Here is a 316-nt window from a genome sequence, read left to right as displayed (position 1 = left end):
CAAAAACAGAAGACCTGCTCGGCATGATGATAGAGGCGAACGGGCAGAATTTCCTCGGAATATTCCGACGGAATTACCTAAGAATTTCCTCGGAATATTCCGACGGAATTATGAGGAAGAATAGGGTTTCCTCGGAATTCCCTCGGAATAGTCCGAGGAAATTCCGAGGAAATAGGGGTTTTAAACCGAAAACAACGTTTTGCGGTTTGAATAACACCTATATAACCCTTATTAAGTGTCTTACGTTAATTATGAAATCTAAAATTTGTTCCTTACCCCTTAATTAACACTTTTCCGATTGTATGAACGAAATCCC

This window comes from Brassica oleracea, chromosome C3, assembly GCF_000695525.1.
Source record: "Brassica oleracea var. oleracea cultivar TO1000 chromosome C3, BOL, whole genome shotgun sequence".
NCBI classification, from domain to species: domain Eukaryota; kingdom Viridiplantae; phylum Streptophyta; class Magnoliopsida; order Brassicales; family Brassicaceae; genus Brassica; species Brassica oleracea.
The sequence above is the reverse complement of the archived record's forward strand: the minus strand, read 5'-3'. Positions refer to the sequence as shown.